Here is a 20,242-nt window from a genome sequence, read left to right on the forward strand (position 1 = left end):
TTGTACCAGGAGTCAGCAACCTACCATTGGTGCCAACAGAATTGTGGTGTGGTGCACACAGGCCCAGGGTATTAACCATACACTGTTATTTTATTTACAGCCCAGCCTCCAGAATTTTCCCTCCTCCTCTTTCACTGGACTAGGAGAAATCCTGCCACAGGCTTTGGTTTAGAGTCCTGCTAGTGATCTGTCTGTAACCCTGCATATACAGATTCCTGCATTGCAGAGGGTTGGACTACATGGCCCTCGGGGTCCCTTCCCACTCTGCAATTCCACGATTCTAACATTCCTTGTTACCAATGCCTATAAAGAGCCTGAATCCAGCTGTGGCTGTTCAACAGAAGGAAAAAAAAAAAAACCATGAAAAACACACCTCTCTATTCATAGCAGGTTGTTGCATGCAACCACACAGACACGCTTCTTTTGTGATATATTTTCCCTGTCTTTCATCAAGGAATGTGCTGTCCACCTCGGGTGGAACCGATTCACCAGGACCGGCCCACGCATGAGGCAAGGTGAAGCAATGACCTCAGGTGGCAGGATCCACAGGGGCAGCAGATGCTGATGTAGATCTTTATTCCCCCTTGTTCCAGATTTAGATCTTCACTCATCCCTTCTTCCATGGTGGGGTTGTTATTTTGTGATTCACCATCTAGTCCAGATAAAGATTTATTTATTGTTTCATTTATTTATTATCTTTCTATAACACTTTTATCTTCCAAATATCCCAAAGTGGTGTCCATGGTCCTCCTCCTCCCCATCTCATCCTCACAACAACCCTATGAGGTAGGTTAGGCTAAGAGATGGTGACTGCCCCACGGTCATCCAGTAAGCTTCCTGGCTGAGTGGGAATTCGAACCATGGTCTCCCGGGTCATAGTCCAACACTCTATTACATAAGCTTTTATATTCATTTATTTATTTATTTATTTATTTATTTATTTGTTTGTTTGTTTGTTTGTTTGTTGAATTTATATAGTGTTCTATACCTGGAGGTCTCAGGGCAGTTCACAGAAAAGATCACAATATATAATTTCAAAATAAAAACAATAACCCAATAACACCCCCCGAAAAAGGAACCATGTTTTAAAAGGGTATAGAATGTCAACCAAGTCAACCAAAGGCCTGGTTAAAAAGGAATGTTTTTGCCTGGTGCCTGAAGGTGTATAATGAGGGCGCCAGGCAAACTTCCCTGGGGAGAGCATTCCACAGGCAGGGAGCCACTGCAGAGAAGGCCCCGTTCTCGAGTTGCCACCCTCTGGACCTCTCGAGATGGAGGCACACAAAGAAGGGCCTCAGAGGGTGATCTCAGGGTCCGGGTAGGTTCATACGGAAAGAGGCGGTGCTTGAGGTATTGTGGTCCTGAGCCGTTTAAGGCTTTATAGGTCAAAAACCAGCACTTCGAATTAGGGCCAGAAACTAATTGGTAGCCAGTGCAGTTGGACCAGGATCAGTGCAATATGCTCAAACCATCTTGCTCCGGTAAGCAGCCACTGAATTCTGCACTAGCTGAAGTTTCCAAACCGTCTTCAGAGGCAGCCCTATGTATGATGCATTGTAGTAATCTAACCTTGAGGTTACCAGAGCATAGACAACAGTAGTTAGGCTATCCCTGTCCAGTCGAAGCTGATGGAAGGCACTCTGGGTCACTGAGGCCACCTGAACCTTGAATGACAGCAAAGGATACAGGAGGACACCGAAGCTGGTCAGCTGGACCAAAAAAGTTACCTACCCTGATATAAAAGAGGCCTTATCATTTCCACGGCCCCGTTTTTCATTTCTCACATCACCCCAACTGCTAGCCTCACCGTAAGCTGTATTTGACACCACCATACACTTATTCTTCTCCCTCCTATCTTCACCCTGTGCAAACTACAGTCTCATGCTATTGAAATAAGATAACTGGTCTAAAGTTCTTCTATATAGAGCAAAGCTTACTTGGTATAGGGAGTCCTCCTGTACTCCTTCCTGTCTTGGATCATTCAACTGGTGGAGCCAGTCCAAGCCCTGGTGTTACTTCAATGAGAAACAGGCACCTGCAGTTCAGAGGTGAGCCACACGAGGGAGCGACATACAGATAGAGAAGAAGAAGAAGAAGAAGAAGAAGAAGAAGAAGAAGAAGAAGAAGAGGAGGAGGAGGAGGAGGGGGAGGAGGGGGAGGTGTTTGGATTTGATATCCTGCTTTACCAGTCTACCGCTCTTAACCACTACACCACACTGGCTCTATATAGCAGCTCTATCATAACGAAATGTGTAGAAGCAAAACAATGAAAACTAAATAGGGCAGGATCTGATGATTTGCTCAAGGACCTTGGGCATGCCCAGTGGAAATCAAGAGGCAATTCAAAAGTAAACTCTCCCACACTTGATTCATAGTTTTGCCTGCCCAGGAGGGACATGGGGACTCCACTAACCATATGCTGGAAGTTATCAGTTTAAATTAAGTCCATTCATAAGCATTACCACCTACAGCCATGGAGGGGGAGCTAGTATTATAGCTAGTAGCCATTTGTTAAAACCAGGAATGGGGGGCAGTTAAATGACTCCCCCAAAATCCCAAGTCCCCACCACAGCCTCTAACTAAGGCCAGGACAATGACCGTTGACACAGGCACCGTACATACACAACAGCAAAGAGGCTCAGAAAAGCAGTCTATAAAATTGTAGCAATAAGCAGATACTGTTGATCATACTGTTTCCTCTGGCTATCCAATATAGAATCAAAATAATCGCCAAAATTCAATGGTTTGATGGATTTCCTTGGATCAGGCAGCTAATGACTCCTCTGGAAGAGGGGAATCCAGGGCTCCCCCTGCCTCCATAATCCCTTAAGCCAGCCTTTCTCAACCTGTGGGTCCCCGGATGTTGTTAAACTACAACTCCCATCACCCCTAGCTAGCAAGTCCAGAGCTCAGGGATGATGGGAGTTGTAGTCCAACAATATCTGGGGAGCCACAAGTTGAGAACCGCTGCTCTTAAGCATAAGGTCACATAATACTTGCTCCTCCACAAGGTGTGAACTTAGCCACACAATAGGAGGCAGGAGGCAATCAAGGGCAGCACATGCACCAGACAGAAATCCATTGGGATGGTGGTTGAATCCTGATACAGTGGTACCTCGGGTTACAAACACTTCAGGTTACAGACTCCGCTAACCCGGAAGTAGTACCTCGGGTTAAGAACTTTGCCCCAGGATGAGAAGAGAAATCATGCTACGGCGGTGGGAGGCCCCATTAGCTAAAGTGGAACCTCAGGTTAAGAACGGTTTCAGGTTAAGAACAGATCTCCAGAATGAATTAAGTTCTTAACCAGAGGTACTACTGTACTTTCAAAGGAGAAAGCCTTGTAGCTAGGGGGATTTGTAAATATTCTTATTGTTCTTTGGGGAAGAGGGTAGTTAAAAGGTTTCAGGAACTGGGGTTATTGACGGGGTGGGTGATGGGCTCACGTTTCTACATGCCAAACACACCTACTTCGTGACATATTTGTGATGTATTGATGATGCTGTTGAAAAATGTATTGCGTGAAATGGGGAGAGGTGTTAAAAGTCCACACAACCCCATGCTCGGGATTCCTACTCTTTGTGTGTTTGAACCTTGTTGCAACAAATGAAGATCAGGTCTACTGACCGCTGTTTGCTTCTTTCACTTGGCTGGAAACTCCTTCTTTTGCTAACTGGAGAGACCCACGGGGAGAAGCACCCCGACGAACTGGGCAGTGGAGTAAATCCCCAGGATTTTCCTTTATCACATTGATAGTCCTTTCCTCCATGAATTTGTCTACTCCTCTTTCAAAGACATCCAAGTTGGTGGCCATCCCTGCCTCCTGTGGGAGTGAGCTTTGTAGTTCGACATTGTGCTGTGTGTAAATGACCCTGAGCTAGCTGGACCAACGATATGGCTCAGCGGAAGGCAGATAACTATGTTCTGGAGCTCAGGGAGGCCTTGCTGCTCAAGGAAAGGACCCAAGAAATGCTCTTGTAGACCCTTCCTGCCCAGCAAAAGCCCAAAGCCAGACTGGACTCAGTTGGTCCAGGAGATCCTTCGCTGAGAAGCTGTAATGATACTGCTTTTCCACACAAAGCAGTATTTAGCCATTCTGGATGCCATACTTAGAAGTTACAGTGATGCTTCTCACCACATGGGACTGTTAGAATTCCTACTCCGTGCTTGCAGTCATGGGGTTTTTGTCTATCACATGACGGTATGTGTTTTGACTCCACAGAGTGGGAAGTGACAGAGACAGGATGTTTGTGTTATTGTGTTCTGTGAAGTGCGACTATTGTCCTTTGTTCTTTTTCTCTTTGCTGTCGAATGCTAGAGAGAGAGGGAGCCATGTTGCAATGCTCTGTGTGTGTTTATATGTAAATAATGTAGATTAGCCAAAATGCTGAGTCGCTGAGGTCTGTCACGCTCATGATGCACAAACTCTGTGGATCCCTAAGTGTGCCGGTGTCGGTTGGCATTGGTCGCTGAGATGTTTGGGCTGAAGAATGCTTCTGAAGCTCCCGAACGATCAATTAGGAGGGAGGGAACATGCCAGTCAGGCATGTCTCTCTGCCAGGGTCCTACTCGAGTGTAGGCTGAACTCCTGACAGGGACAACAATCACCCCTTCCTGCCACATGCAAATATGCAACCAGTTTTATCTCCTTGCATTTAGATGTTCCGTACATGAAATAACCTTCCAATTGACTTCCAGGTTTGCCTTAGGTGCAATTGGGTCACAACTGAAGGAAGTATGGAACCACAGAGGGCTTTTTTTGGTGTTGGATTTTCTCAAAATGTATGCTGTTTTGCTAGAGCCCCCACCCCCAACACCAGTCACTTTGCAGGGACCACCAACTATTTTATGCTGATGGGCACATTTTGATTTTTGTATAAGTGCTGTGGGTGCCACTAAATCTGGTTACTTTCCCCCACTCTCCATGAAATCATTCCCTCCCAAAGAGGAGGGGGGCGGGGAGGGAGTCAACACTTCATGCTTCTATGAGATCTGGATAAATTCAGACCCAAATGCATTAATCTCAGTCTTGTGAAGCACATGGAGCTGGAAAGGATGAGTGGGGAAAGCTCACTCTTCCAACTTCCAACTTCCAACTTCCTCCTTCAGCTATATGTACAGTGCCTCCTCTGGTCACAGATGCTTCAGGTTACAGACTCCACTAACCCAGAAATAGTACCTCGAGTTAAGAACTTTGCTTCAGGATGAGAACAGAAATTGTGTGGCAGCGGAACGGTGGCAGCGGGAGGCCCTATTAGCTAAAGTGGTACCTCAGGTTAAGAACAGTTTCAGGTTAAGAACGGACCACCAGAACGAATTAAGTTCTTAACCCAAGGTACTATTGTACTTTTCCAGGGGAAAAAGGGTAACAGCACAGACCACTACAAGGGGGGTAGTGAAGAGAATAATATAAACTTTATGGGTGCCAGGAAAGTTCTCAAGGGTGCATTGTTCCCAACGATTTAGGTCGCTACCAATATAGGTCAACATTCATCAAAGGGTACCCTCCACAGTAAATCATGTTTAGGGGAAGAAAAGTGTCTAAATGCCAAAGAAGAACAGGAGACCAGAGTTATGATGCAGAGTAAGTTGTATTAGGAACGGGGAAAAGATATTTGAGTGAACAAATACAAACGCTCAAGAAGGATATTTTTGAAAAGGACAAATCTGAAGAAATATACATGAATCGTTTCTGGATTACAAATCCCTTCCCAGAAAGAGATCAGTTATATTGTTGGCAATTATAAAAACTCTCCCCGCCATTTTCACAGATGTACCAAACTGACTGGGAATAAATTCCAGGGGCCAAGTTCCTTGTCCATAGTTTTCCTGTTCTTTGCTATGCTAGAGGGGTGCAAAAGAGCTGTACAGATAATAAATAAAAGCCAGGGGAGGGGAAAGCACATAAACAGTGGGATAGAGGGGGGTTATGTTAAGATGATAAATGGATGCATGAAAGATAGCCATGGGTCTGATTTTCAGGCTTGCTTGGTGCCCCCATTGCCCAATGGCTTCATCAGGAATTGAGAATCCTCAGAATATCTTAAACCCAGGCTTGAATGCTTTGCAGTGGATATTCTTTCCCCTAATAAACCTTCCATGTTAACTTAGCAGGGGTTGTAACAGATGCTTCCTCTGTCTCCAACGAATCCATAGCGACTCCCAAGTCCAAAACGAGATCCTCTAAGACCACCAGCTCCAAGAGCACCGGCTCCAAGAGAACCGGCTCCTAGGAACCCACTGCCCAAACCACCAGGGGAGCATGGAGCGTATCCTCCCACGGCCACGGGCTCACAGCTAGCAGAGAGGATGGGTCCTGGGATGGTCAAGATGCAGGCTGGTGGCTGGATCACGACCTCTGATGGTGGGATCTGGTTGATGCATGAAGGGGCGACACCAGAAAGAATACCAAGACTAGCGGAAGGGATGCCGGATCCAACCAGGGCGCCAGAGCCATAGCCATAGGTGTCGCCAAGGCCAAGGCCGCCAAGGCCACCAATGCCTCCAAGGCCTCCAAGACCTGCTGATCCAAAACCGACGACTGGGGTGGAAGCACAAGATGGGACAGCACAGGATGGTCCACAGTTTGCCATGGCTGAGTGTTGGAGGTGAGTCTGAAAGGACACAGGAGGGAGCAGAAAGATTATTATACGTAAGGAGTGCTAAAATGCATTAGAAGAAGAAGAAGAAGAAGAAGAAGAAGAAGAAGAAGAAGAAGAGGAGGAGGAGGAGTTTGGATTTGATATCCTGCCTTTCACTCCCCTTCAGGAGTCTCAAAGCGGCTAACATTCTCCTTTCCCTTCCTCCCCCACAACAAACACTCTGTGAGGTGAGTGGGGCTGAGAGACTTCAAAGAAGCGTGACTGGCCCAAGGTCACCCAGCAGCTGCATGTGGAGGAGCGGAGACGCGAACCCGGTTCCCCAGATTACAAGGCTACCGCTCTTAACCACTGCACCACACTGGCCTGTTAGGTTACCCAATGGCCCATCTAGTCCAGCATTATCTTCTCACTGTGGTCTTCCTGATGGGAGCCTTGTAAGTAGAACACAAGCACAAGAGCACCCCCCCCCCCCGCTATTCAGAAGCATTACTGCATTTGGCCATGGAGGCACAGCAAAGGTGTCATGCCTAGTAGCCATTGAAGGTCTGAAAGGACGCAGGAAGGAGCATAAACAATATTGAAGGCAAGAAGAGCTGCAGTGTTCCAGGGTGACAGGAGATATTTAGCCTCACCTCCCCCACCACCATTACAGTGTAAAAAATCATGTGTTTTTTAGTGCCATAAAATGGTGGTTGGCACCTTTACAGAGGTGAGAATGTCCCTAAGTTGATCTGTTGCTGAACTGCTGCTCGCATTCATCCCTTTTTGGTGGCCTTGCTGAGTGGTGCTGATGAGAGTTGGAGGCTGATAGAAAATATGAGCTTGAGAGCTGGAGGCTGATGGGTATCTGGAAGCCCACAGCTCTCCTCCTTCTACTCTAAGTATTACAATTTGGAGAGTTTCAGGTTGACCAAGGCTGTCCTAGCTAGTACAGAAATGCCCTAAATATTTTTTACATCACTGCTAGTGAAGTCATCATAATCAATTGTTTGCATTCTCCGGGCTAAAGCATAAGCAGCTTCCAAGGCAAGGAAGACTAAGGCATCCCCAAATTCAATGTTGTCCCCTCCAGAGTTTGCCGGATTCCTGCCTGCATGGCCATTGGTCAGGAATGATGCAAGCTGCAGTTCAATAGACTTTGTGAACTCCAGCTCCTATCATCCACACCCATAATGGCCAATGGCCAGGGCTGATGGAAGCTGTAGTCCACATGTGAACATAGTAAATGTCAGCTGAATCAGTCCTTCACCCTATTATCACAGTGTTGAACCAGATGCCTTTTGGAAACCTTCAAGTAGGGTCTAAGAGCATCCACAACACTTCCCTCCCGTTGCTTCTGGTCATTGGCATTCTGGTCATTGGTACTACTCCTCTAACAGTGGAGATAGAACATAACCAATGAACATGGTCAACATGGCCTGGCTCATTGGTTGCATTGCTGAACTGCTTCACACTCTACCCAAATTAAGCTCCTGGAATTTAAAGTGGTTAAAGCTACCAAGATGACTTGGGCAAGCCAAGCTTACCTGTTCCTTTGAGGAATGGAAAGGCAGGAGAAGCTGATCAGTGAAGCTGTTGGAGGACTCTGGATGGATGAGGGCTTTTTATACTGTGTCAGTGGCATCCTTGACAGCCCAGTGACATCACTTTGTTCTCAAGTTCCACCCTCAAGAACTGCTGATTCCATCATGTGCAAAATTACTTTAATAATTCCAGTGATGTCAGGGCCAGGTATTATGCTCTCCTCAGCTTATTACAATGAATCACCCAGATTGCATTTTCATGTTCTCTGTTTCGCTCTGTGAGAATTTTCATTAAATTTGCAGAACCCCTTACTTCTGTTATCCCCAAAATGGGAAACTGGTGTGGCCCTCCAGAATGTGGCTGGACTCCAGGTCTTAGAATCATAGTGGAAAGGGATCCCCAAGGGTCATCTAGTCCAACCCCTGTAATGCAGGACTTTCAGCTAAAGCATCCATGACAGATGGCCATCCAACATCTGCTTGAAAACCTCCAAGGAAGGAGAACCCACAACCTCCCAAGAGAGATGGTTCCACTGTTGAACAGCTATTGCTGTCAGAAAGTTTTTCCATATGTTTAGTCAGAATCTCCTTTCTTGTAACTTGAGGCCATTGGTTCAAGTCCCACCCTCCAGAGCAGGAGAAAACAAGTTTGTTCTCTCTTCCATGTGACAGCCCTTGAGATATTTGAAGATGGCTATCATATCTCCTCTCAGTCTCTTCTTTTCCAGGCTAAATATACCCAGCTCCTTCAACCGTTCTTCATAAGGCTTGGTTTCCAGATCCTAGAAACCATTTCTGGAAATCATCCCTGACCATACGGCGTGTGGCATTCTAAACCAGATGTAGCAGAAATGATGCTCTACCATTGTCTCTGATCATTGGCTCTGCTGCCTGTGGACTAAAGAGAGATGCAGTTCAGAAGCAACCGGAGGGCCGAAGGTTAGCAAATTTTGTACTTAAGGGCTTGCCGATGGGAAGGTCAGTGATTCAAATCCCTGTGACGGGGTGAGCTCCCATTGCTCAGTCCCTGCTCCTGCCAACCTAGCAGTTCAAAAGCATGTCAAAGTACAAGTACTCTCTCCTGTTCAGGAGCACTCTCTAGAAATTTTGTGAGAATCACCTGACCAGATACAGACAAAATTACTCTGTAGAGACCCTTTTCATATCCCACAAAAATGCCTCTAGCATTCTTTACTCCACCTGGAGCATCAGATTTCACATGAGACCCAAAAACTTTAAAATGGGCAACAGAAGGTTTTCTATGGAACAGCTTCTCAAAAGGAGAACTTCCCAAATCTTTTGAAACCTTTCTCATCCAACTGTAACAAAAACACATTAACGACTCCGCCCAATACTCATGTGGCAAATGTGAACTCAGCAATTGCGCCTTCATCCCATTTTGCAATTCTTTGTTCACTTGCACACAGACACTTTTGTTCCATGCACCTGCTGAAACAGCAGTCTTGTGCCTTATCCCTTTCTTATCCAGGAAATCCTGAAAATCCTGTAAAAGAAAAACTGGCTTTTCATCTGTGAAAAGACAATCAATGTTAGCATCATGAACATTTTTAACCTTGTCACAAAACTCTTTAAACCTTTCTAAGGTTTCTTGTGGTTTGTGCAGTATGTATATCCACACATAATGAGAGAAATAATCCACACACACAATATATCTTGCATTGCCTCTAGATGGTGCTAGAGGACCAATCACATCAGCATACACTCGCTGAAATGCCCTGTTAACCTTGGTCACCTTCTGGACGTCTTTCGTCATACCTGCAAGAGAAATCATGTTAGATTCAGATGCATTACAATTTATGCAATCACTTTGATCAAAAGTCAACAAATATAGTCCATCTTTCTCTCTGGCAGAAAGATACAGCTCTCCATCTTTGAAGATTTTGCAGCTTTCTCTATCATAGGACAAAATCAGTCCTTTCTTTGCGATCTGCGAAACACTCAGCAGATTGAACTTTAAATCAGGAACCAAATACACATTGTTAATAGTCAAGTTCAGACTCTCAAGATACACAATTCCAAACCCGGTTGCTTTCAGCTCCTGTCCATTGGCCTGTTTCACAGTGAAGCTTTGCTTCTTAAACGTTGAAAACAGATCTCTGTGCGACGTCATGTGTTGTGTGCATCCCGTGTCAAGAACAAAAGCGTTCTCCGTTGAAAATGCGGCTTTTGTTGACAGCAATGCCTTTGCAGGTTTCACCTGGGACTTGGTACGACTTTTGCCTGACGCCTCAGGCTTTGCAGAGCTCCCCTTAGCTCCTTTCTGTTGATGTGGCTTCTTACAATTCCGCTGAAGATGCCCAGTCTGTCCACAATTGAAACAACGGACAACGTTCAAAGCAACAGCCTGTTCTTCACTAGCAATAGCAGTGGGGGTGTCAGAACTCCGAGCTTCTCTCCCCCTGTCTTTGACATCTATTGCAGCAAGTCTGTCTCTCTCATTGAGAATCACTGAACAAATTCTCTCCGCCGTAAGATCTGCGGCAGGTAGAGAACCAAGCTGACTTGCAACCGTTTTATAAGTCCGATTAAGGCTGTTAATAATCATGAAGCAGAATATCTCTTCCTGTAGAGGGAAATTGCGTTGCGCCATCTGCTGGCGTAAGAATTTCATCTCTGTCAGATGCGCATGTACATCTCCATCAGGTGCTAGCCTTAGATTGGTCAGTTACTCAAAATGCAGCAACGCTGAAGAACCAGCATCTCTTTGATGTATTCTACGCAGCATTTGCCAAATCTCACGCGTGTATTCCAAATCCTGAATATGCATGAGTTGATCATCTGAGAGACACAGAATTATGGCCGTCCTGGCTCTCACATTCTGTGAATTCCAACCTGGCGTTGGTGCAGCAGGGATGGGGTTATCAATCACCCCAAAAATCTTCTGATTCTGAAGCAGGGCTTTCATCTTTACAGACCATGAGGAATAATTGTCATTAGTCAGTGGAGGTGGGTAAGGTAAGCCTCCCCCCTTCTTGGTATCCATTTTGAATCCAAGCCTCAGCTCTCACTCTCAAGCCTGCACCTGGCAGCTAAACGCAGGCTTCTTGGTGAGATACTTCCGGCGGGAAGGTAAACAGCGTTTCCGTGCGCTGCTCTGGTTCGCCAGAAGCGGCTTAGTCATGCTGGCCACATGACCCGGAAGCTGTACGCCAGCTCCCTCAGCCAATAATGCAACATGAGCGCCGCAACCCCAGAGTCGTCTTCGACTGGACCTAATGGTCAGGGGTCCCTTTACCTTTACCTATAGGACTGAACAAAAAGGACTGTAAAATATAAAGTGCTCTTTGTTCTTGCCTGTGATGTTACCGAAGGGAGGAGAGGGTTCTCCACGCCTGACACCCACTTCCCAATAGCCACTACGAGTTGCTCAAGTGAGGAGGCCGCCAGCAGCAGCAGCCATAGACAGGCAATAGGGTGCTCCCTCACAGTCACCACTGCCATTGCCCCTACTCGGAACAAGCACTGGTTCATCCTCCTGCCCAAGCTTGGCAGAGAAAATAAGGACATTCTGGGATAAAATCAGAAGCCAAGATGGCTTTTGCAATTCTGGGACTGTCCCTGGAAAATAGGGACACTTGCAGGGGGCAGGCGTATGAGCTTGCATTTTGACTCCTAATCTAGATGGCTTTCCTTGGGGCCAGTGTAGGACTACATCTCAAAGGCCAGAGAGCTACAATTTGCAATAAATCCCTCTGCACAGTTAGCACTGGGAATTGTAGAATTGTGAGGGGAATGGAAGGGGTCTCCTAACAACATTCAGCCTAACAGCAAACAACCTTAAACAAACTACAGCTCCCAGAATTCTTTGCTTTTAAACAGAATTGTCATGTCTGTTTAAAGTGGTATCATAGAGCTTTAAATACAGTGGTACCTCGGGATGCGAACGGGATCCATTCCGGAGCCCCCATTCACGTCCTGAAGAGAACATAAGACGCGACAACGCCTCTGCATGTGCGCGGGTCACGTTTTGCCGCTTCTGCGCATGCACGTGACATCATTTTGAGCGTCTGCGCATGCACGAGCGGCGAAACCCAGAAGTAGCATGCTCCTTTACTTCTGGGTTGCCACAGAGCGCAACCTGAAAGCGCTCAACCTGAAGCACATTCAACCCAAGGTATGACTGTACATGACATTACAGTGGTACCTCAAGTTAAGTACTTAATTCGTTCCGGAGGTCCGTACTTAACCTGAAATTGTTCTTAACCTGAAGCACCAGTTTAGCTAATGGGGCCTCCTGCTGCCGCCGCACCGCCAGAGCCCGATTTCTGTTCTTATCCTGAAGCAAACTTTTTAACCTGAAGCACTATTTCTGGGTTAGCGGAGTCTGTAACCTGAAGCGTATGTAACCTGAGGTACCACTGTAATTTGGCCAGGGAGAAAGATGTCTCTCAATACATTCTCTCAACACCATGTGTCATTTCACTCATTTCCCGTCTGCCCCCTCTCCTTTTATTCACTTTTAGTTTTTCTAAACTAAAAAGTAGCAAGCAATACAAATGTTCCCAGTAAAGGGAGTTGTTGCAGTCCCCTGATCATTTTGGTCACCTGCTTTCTGCACTTTCCCCCAGTTCAAGAATCTCGTTTTTGAAATTATTTCTTTTTTATAATAATATTCTATTCATCTTCTTTTTTCAAACAGAGCTGTACACAAATGAATAGGTCACTTTCTTCAAAGAAGGGGGGTAAATAAGTCATTGGTTGGAGACACTAATCCAAGTGTTAATTAAACTCTACAAATATGCTACAAGGACTCTTCCAGGAAATTAGGCCTTTATTTTGTGGTTTGCTAAAGTAAATCTATATAATATGGTAATATCTGTCCCGTCACCAGAAAGGCTGGTGGAAGTGTCAGCCTGGGAGTCCATAACATGAGCTGAGGCGGGCAGACATGTTCTTATTAAATTCCAGGTTGGCATTTGGTTCCTGGCATGAACATCCCAGAAGACGTCTGCTTTGATGGGCACTTTGATCTTGGAAAATGGCTCCGAAAAATGCCAAGCTTCTGAGGCAACAAATAACCTGTGTTTGTTTGTTTGATTTGTTGTTTCGGGAAACCCCAAAGAAGGGTAAAGGATTCTTAGCCAGACGCAGAGATGGCTGGATCTTTCCCACTTCCCATCAGTTATAAAAGTGGGCCTTAAAAAGACCACTGGTGGATGGAAACCTGCCAAAAATGCCTATTTATAAACGGGGGTTTAACAAACATTCTGGGCCTTAGAAGCTGCCTTTTACCTTTTACCTTTTATCCATTATTATTATTATTATTATTATTATTATTATTATTTATTGAATTCATATACCGGCCTATACCTAGAGGTCTCAGGATGGTTCACAGAAAAAATCAACATAAAAACCACAATATATATATATAATCAAAATAAAAGCAACAACCCAATAACAACTCCCTCCCAAAAAGAAACACATTTTAAAAAGAGCAGAGGGTGTTAATCAAATCAGCCAAAGGCCTGGTTTAAAAGAAACATTTTTGCCTGGCGCCTGAAGGTGTACAATGAAGGCGCCAGGTGAACTTCCCTGGGGAGAGCATTCCACAGCCAGGGAGCCACTGCAGAGAAGGCCTGTTATTGTGCTGCCACACTCCAGACCTCTTGAGGAGGAGGCAAATGAAGAAGGGCCTCAGAAGATGATCTCAGGGTCCGGGTAGGTTCATACGGAAAGAGGCGGTCCTTGAGGTATTGCGGTCCTGAGCTGTTTAAGGCTTTATACATCAAAACCACTTTGAATTGGGCCCAGAAACGAATTGGTAGCCAGTGCAGTCAGACCAGGATCGGTGCAATATGCTCAAACCGTCTTGCTCCAGTGAGCAGCCTATTTGTTGAATTCTGCACTAGCTGAAGTTTCTGAACCATCTTCAGAGGCAGCCCAAGCATAATGCATTGCAGTAATCTAATCTTGAGGTTACCAGAGTACAGTGGTACCTTGGGTTACATATGCTTCAGGTTACAGACTCCGCTAACCCAGAAATAGTACCTCGGGTTAAGAACTTTGCTTCAGGATGAAAACAGAAATCATGCTCCGGCAGCGCAGAGAGAGTGGGAGGCCCCATTAGCTAAAGTGGTGCTTCAGGTTAAGAACAGCTTCAGGTTAAGAACAGACCTCCGGAACGAATTAAGTATGTAACCAGAGGTACCACTGTATAGAAAACAGTAGTTAGGCTATCCCTGTCCAGATAGGGGCACAGCTGGGCCACCAGCTGAAGCTGATGGCCACCTGAGCCTTGAGCGACAGCAAAAGATCCAGGAGTAACCCGCAGCTACCAACCTATTCCTTCAGAAGCAGTAACCCCATCATGAGCGGGCAATCTCCCACCCATCCAGTCTAGGGAACCACCCACTAACAGTGCCTCAGTGTTATCTGGATTGAGCTTCAGTTTGTTGGGTCTCATCCAGTCCATTACCAAGGCAAGACACTGGTCCAGCACTTCCACTGCCTCACCTGCATATGCAAAGGAGAAATAGAGCTGAGCATCATCAGCATACTGCTGACAGCATACTCCAAACCTCCGGATAATCCCACCCAGTAGTTTCATGTAGATGTTAGACAACATGGGGGATAGGATTGAGCCCCACGGAACCCCACACTGAAGGTTCCACAGGGCTGAGAAGCACTCTCCAAGCAACACCCTCTGGGAACGGCGATCCAAGTAGGACTGGAACCACCATCTAAAGCCTGGGACAGAAAGTTTCATAGTCCTCTAGCGACCGTGGTGGCTCATTTACCAGAGGCAGGGGCATCTTACCCATAGAGGCTAGTGGTGCGGGGCGCCGGGGTGCCAAGTTCTGGAGGGCGCCAGGGAAGAGGCAGAGGCTGGATGTGGTGCCTCCTGGCATCAGCTCGCCATGCTCACCAGCCTCCGCCATGTTGCGCCTAAGCAGTGCCGCACCCAGAGTCTCCAACAGCTGTGGCCACCGTGGCATGAAGCTGCCAACTGAGCCGGGAGGTGCCACGTCCAGCCTCCACCTCTTCCCCACTGGAGAAGCTGCCCTCCAGCCGCTGCCCACCTCCTCCAGACCCGCCGGCAGCACCGTCCTCCCTAAAAAACTCTGGGAAATGGGGGGGGGGGGGCACCAGAGGGAGCAGTGTACCACGGTGCCGGATATGCTTAAGACAGCCCTGACCAGGGGTAATGTATTTCATGTTAGCTCTGGAAGTGTATCCTCGATTCTGACCAAACTACAGTAAGTCTCCTGATGTACGTTGTGTTCTAGGAGGCTTCTCCATATGAACCAGGAAGTGACCTATGTTGTTAATCCATTAGCCAGTATGAGACCTGGATGAAGGATTGATTATGTGTCTTTGGCCCAGGGCTCTTGGGTTATGACGATCAATGGCATGTATCAAGTGATGCCTCCACATGAGGCCTCTTTGCAAAGCTTCCCTTTTCGCCTTTGATGTAAAATGAAGTTGGTGGAACATTATCCCAGTGGGGGAGAAGGGAGATCAGCATGTTGGAATGTGCAGTGCAGTTATTGTGAGAATCCAGCAACAGCTTCATTAAATACAATTTGCTCATACTCTTTATGGCTATTATTAAAGTAATTTGGTGTGTGATGCTGATGAGGCAATTTGTTGGCAGCTAATTAAGACTTTGGGCAGGAGGGGAAAGATCCTGTGTCCCAAAACCACAGGCCTGTGAGGCTTAGAGTATATAAGCCCATGGCATGGAGAGCTTTTCCATCAGTTCCACCAGAGCTTCAGACATCTCTCGGCTTCTTGTTGCTTGGAAAAGCAGGTAAGAAGGCTGACTCCAGAAGGGTTTGTGAGAACATTTCTTGCCTTTTCAATGTATCTTTGTCTTCCTGTTTCCTTTCCTCTGGGTTTTCCCCCCTTTAAAATATGGATAATATGGTGAATCTTAGAGCCGGTTCAAGTACAGAATGTGCATCCCTCACAAAAGGGAAGGCGAATCTAAACATTAAGAGGTTTATTAGCTGTTGGCTGGATGCTTGGATGAGCTGAAGATGGGGACACAATGGCCACCCAAATGTTGTTGGACTGAAATTCCCATCAGCCCCAGCAAGCAGGGCTGAGGATAAGGGCTGAAGGGAGCTGTAGTCTAGGAATTTCTGAACGACCGCAACTTCCCCATCCCTGGTATAATGTCACCAGGCTGACGCTCCTGATCAGGCTCTTTCTCTACACATCCATCACTGCCAGTTGTCCAGTCTGGCTTTCCTTGGACTCCAGGGATATGTGTCTGCCACCATGCAAAAAAGATACTGGATGAAATGGGCCTTTAGTCTCATCCAGCAGGGCTTCTTGTTCTTCTGCAAGCTGTGGGGATTGCCTGCTCTGCACCATAGCACTGCAACTAGGGACACAAAACCTGTGACTCTCTAGATGTCAGGGACTGGGGAGAGGAGGAATGGTGGAGACCGCCTCCCCAGCCTAACCCTTCCAGAGAAGAGGAAGACAGTTCAGACAGGGGTTTGAGGGAGGTCACAGCTCAGAGGCAGATGAGAGGAAAAGCTGGGAAATAATGGGGGGAGGAGGAAGAGGAAGCACCTGGTGGGGTGTGTGACAGCTGGTGGACACCATGTATTTAGAAAGCATCCCAGACCACCCCCCTTCTTGAACGCGGCGAGCCTTGAAAGTAAGAAAGCAAAGAGCTCAAAGGCAGAGGGCACAAGGCAGCAGATGTAGAAGTAAAGAATGAGGAAGCAAAAGAGACAGGAGAGAGGGTGGAGATTCACTCGGGAAATCACCATTATCCAAGAGGCTGGGTTCCAAAGACTCTCTGTGAATACTGAATAAAAAGCGGATGGTAAGAAACATTCCTTGTCTTTGAACCTTCCTGGGCAACTGGCTGTGGGAGTTGCTGGCATCTGCCTGACACCAGATACCCATCAGCCTCCAAGTCTCACCAGTCATACCAGCACTATTCTGGTAGGAACAGTGATTAGGGAAGATGGGGAGGAGTGGTTCACAACATCTGGAGGACTGCAGGATCTCCAAACCTGAATTAGAGGTACTTGGATATTTGTACATAGGATGGTCCCCATCCCTGCTTTAAAAGTAAAGGGACCCCCGACCGTTAGGTCCAGTCACGGACGACTCTGGGGTTGCGGTGCTCATCTCGCTTTACTGGCCGAGGGAGCCGGGGTACAGCTTCCAGGTCATGTGGCCAGCCTGAATAAGCTGCTTCTGGCGAACCAGAGCAGCGCACGGAAACACTGTTTACCTTCCTGCCTGAGCGGTACCTATTTATCTACTTGCACTTTGACATGCTTTCGAACTGCTTGGTGGGCAGGAGCAGGGACCGAGCAACAGGAGCTCACCCCATCGCGGGGATTTGAACCGCCGACCTTCCGATCGGCATACCCTAGGCTCAGTGGTCTGGACCACAGCGCCACCCGCATCCCAGATATGCTTTAAGGCACAATAAAATGTAAATCTTCTTTTAGTATTATGAATACACATTGTGATAAAATTTAAACAGATTTCTTGCATTGTAAAGGTGAGGCTAAATATCTCCCATTGGCCCCAGAACACTAAAACACTTGTCTATCTTTCTACTCCCTCCTGTGTCCTTTCAGACTCATCTCCATCACTCAGCCATGGCAAACTGTGGACCATCCTGTGCTGTCCCATCTTGCGCTTCCACCCCAGTCGTTGGTTTTGGATCAGCAGGTCTTGGAGGCCTTGGTGGCCTTGGTGGCCTTGGCCTTGGTGACTCCTATGGCTATGGCTCCGGTGCCCTGGTGGGATCCGGCATCCCTTCCGCTAGTCTTGGTATTCTTTCTGGTGTCGCCCCTTCATGCATCAACCAGATCCCACCATCAGAGGTCGTGATCCAGCCACCAGCCTGCATCTTGACCATCCCAGGACCCATCCTCTCTGCTAGCTGTGAGCCCGTGGCCGTGGGAGGATACGCTCCATGCTCCCCTGGTGGTTTGGGCAGTGGGTTCCTCGGAGCCGGTTCTCTTGGAGCCGGTGCTCTTGGAGCTGGTGGTCTTAGAGGATCTCGTTTTGGACTTGGGAGTCGCTATGGATTCGTTGGAGACAGAGGAAGCATCTGTTACAACCCCTGCTAAGTTAACATGGAAGGTTTATTAGGGGAAAGAATATCGACTGCAAAACGTTCAAGCCTGGGTTTAAGATATGCTGAGCATCCTCAATTACTGATGAAGCCACTGGGCAATGGGGGCACCCAGCAAGCCTGAAAATCAGACCCACAACTATCTTTCATGCATCCATTTCTCATCTTAACATAATCCCCCTCTATCCCACTGTTTATGTGCTTTCCCCTCCCCTGGCTTTTATTTATTATCTGTACAGCTCTTCTGCAGTCCTCCAGCAGACTAAAGAGCAAAAAAACAACAACTATGGACTTGTCCCCTGGAATTAATGCCCAGTCAGTTTGGTACATCTGTGAAAATGGCAGAGGTGGGAAAAGTTTTATAAATCCCACAAATAGAATTTATCTCATTCTGGGACAAGATTTGCAATACAGACAATTTATGTATATTTCTTCAGATTTGTCCTTTTCAAAAAATAACCAACTTCTTGAGAATTTGTTCAATTATGTATCTCTCCCCCACCCCTGGATTCCTAATAAAACTTACCCTGCATCATAGCTCTGGTCTCCTGTTCTATTTTAGCATTTAGACTCTTTTCTTCCTTAAAGATGGATTACTGTGAAGAGAGGGACGCGGGTGGCACTGTGGGTAAAACCTCAGCTCCTACGACTTGCCGATCGCATGGTCGGCGGTTCAAATCCCTGCGACGGGGTGAGCTCCTGTTGTTCGGTCCCAGCTCCTGCCCACCTAGCAGTTCGAAAACACCCTTAAGTGCAAGTAGATAAATAGGTACCGCTTTATAGCGGGAAGGTAAACGGCATTTCTGTGTGCTGCTCTGGTGCCGGTTCGCCGGAGCAGCTTCGTCACGCTGGCCACGTGACCCGGAAGTGTCTGCGGACAGCGCTGGCTCCCGGCCTCTAGAGCGAGATGAGCACGCAACCCCAGAGTCTGTCAAGACTGGCCTGTACGGGCAGGGGTACCTTTACCTTTACTGTGAAGAGAATCATCTGATGATTGGATTCCAATCAAGGCCTTCCATCTCTGGAGCATTCTTTGCAGGATTGGGGCACATTTTCAGGGAGTTTCTAGAATCCTTACATGACACGGCGTAGGTGGGGTACATTACAGAGGGGGTCTCCAACATTTCTCAGAGCAATGGCACCCTCAAGGACTTTCCTGGCTTCAATGTAGCTTCTAAGGGTCCCATTCACTGCTTCCTAGATGGTCAGGGCTGTTCTATTTGCTTCCCAGAAAAGTGCCCAGTGCTTGAGGAGGGAGTTGGAAGACTTGACACACTCTTTCCTTTGGAATTTAATCAATAAAGTTGGTTGATCTTTGGTTCAGAGTAGACTTAATCATGGGAAGTTGGATTGACACAGTCCCTTCCACTACCTGTTCAGTCTCAATCACACTTCACAAGCATCGCTTAAAAAGAATATAAAAACTTCTCATTGCAAAGTATTGGAAGACACAAGACCTACCCAGCTTGGAAGAATGGCAGATGAAGGTGATGGACTATATGGAATTGGCGGAAATGACTGGCAGAATCTGAGACCAGGGAGAAGAGTCGATGGAGGAAGATTGGAAAAAGTTTAAAGATTATCTACAGAAATATTGTAAAATTAATGAATGTTAGAATGATGTTGGATAGAAACTAAGTGGTCTTTAGCTGAAAGGTTACAAGGGAAAAAGAAAAAAGGGTTTATTATGTAATATGTAAAAATCTAAAATTATAATATTTTTATGACTAATGATTAGGATACTAAAAGAGGGGAGGGATTTGCTGAACAAAATAACTGAACTGGAATTACAAAAAAGGAAGGTGTTGGCAAGTACATTTTTATTCAGAATTTGTACAAAAAAAAAGAAAAAGAAAAAAGAACTAACAAATACAAAAATAAACATTTTAACATAAATTATTCATCCTATTTTCATACTCTACAAAAAGGAAACATACAATCATACAAAAAATAATAATATAACCATTAGGCTCTCCTTAGCCTTTGACTTCCCTTCACCCTTTTGGTAAGTATCAAATAAATCTCGGATTGCGTAATTA

The 20,242-nt window shown here is 46.5% G+C and overlaps 2 long non-coding RNA genes across 2 annotated transcripts; one reads left to right on the forward strand and one right to left on the reverse strand.

The window, feature by feature from the left end:
• Nucleotides 1-5,572: 5,572 nt before the first annotated feature.
• Nucleotides 5,573-8,192, reverse strand: LOC308465133. The gene is made up of 2 exons (XR_013980268.1): nucleotides 8,129-8,192; nucleotides 5,573-6,614 (listed from the first exon to the last, which is right to left on the reverse strand). It is a non-coding gene; the product is annotated as an uncharacterized lncRNA (long non-coding RNA).
• Nucleotides 8,193-15,789: 7,597 nt separating this feature from the next.
• On the forward strand, nucleotides 15,790-18,740 carry LOC308465136. The gene is made up of 2 exons (XR_013980271.1): nucleotides 15,790-15,896; nucleotides 17,701-18,740. It is a non-coding gene; the product is annotated as an uncharacterized lncRNA (long non-coding RNA).
• The last annotated feature ends 1,502 nt before the right edge of the window (nucleotides 18,741-20,242 follow it).

This window comes from Podarcis pityusensis (assembly GCF_964106645.2).
Source record: "Podarcis pityusensis genome assembly, chromosome: 16".
NCBI classification, from domain to species: domain Eukaryota; kingdom Metazoa; phylum Chordata; class Lepidosauria; order Squamata; family Lacertidae; genus Podarcis; species Podarcis pityusensis.